Consider the following 821-nt stretch of genomic DNA (forward strand, 5'->3'; position numbering starts at 1 on the left):
TTGCTGCAACAAAGCAAGCTTAGGAATTAATTGAATGGAAATTGAGGTCTCTGTCCGCTTTCCAGATTTTTTTTCCTCCTCGGTGAAAGAGGGCAAAAAAGGTGTGTGTGGGAGAAAGAATTATAAAAGGAGAGAAGATTTCGTCCACCAAGCGGGACAGAGTGCGACCCCTAAGCAATTGGGGGTTCTCGCTCAGGGGGTCCATCTCATCTGAAAACTTTTCCTGTTCCATTAGCATAGCTAAATTTGAATAGAATGAATCAGCCTCAGGAAAAGTAAGCCCCCATGCCTTGATTTAATTTGGCTTCGCTGCGCCCTGAATCAATCAAAAAGCTTATTGATTTGATTCATCCCATTTCATTTGGGCGAGAGGGAGGCTGTGAGTCACCTGGGCTACGCATTTTTCGGTTGGTTGATTCTCGAAATCACCTCTTGAAAAAAAGGCCTTTGCTTTGTTGCAGCAAGATGATCAGTCCGAGAGGGCTGGAGAGAAGAGAAAGCGGTAAAACCCTCTCTGATTCGGTCACCGAGAAGTCGGACGACTCATAAGTAACCCAGGGTTACCCGACCCCTTCGACGCTTTTTTCGCTGTATACCCCCTCCATCCTTCGGAGGTGGAATATAGGTTACTCAAAATTAATACATAGTAGGCCCCCAGAACGCTATCCGAATCTCCCAGTTTTTTACTATCTGCTCAGAATTGGTCTTGCAGGGAGATGAAAGCGCCTTCTTTAGGCGGGTAATCGCATTGATAAAGGAGGACGACTAGGGGGTGGGGGAACAAGAGTTGTCACGATAGAAAATTGAAATTAATAAGTGAC

This window comes from Ipomoea triloba, chromosome 13 (genome assembly GCF_003576645.1).
Source record: "Ipomoea triloba cultivar NCNSP0323 chromosome 13, ASM357664v1".
Lineage (NCBI taxonomy): Eukaryota > Viridiplantae > Streptophyta > Magnoliopsida > Solanales > Convolvulaceae > Ipomoea > Ipomoea triloba.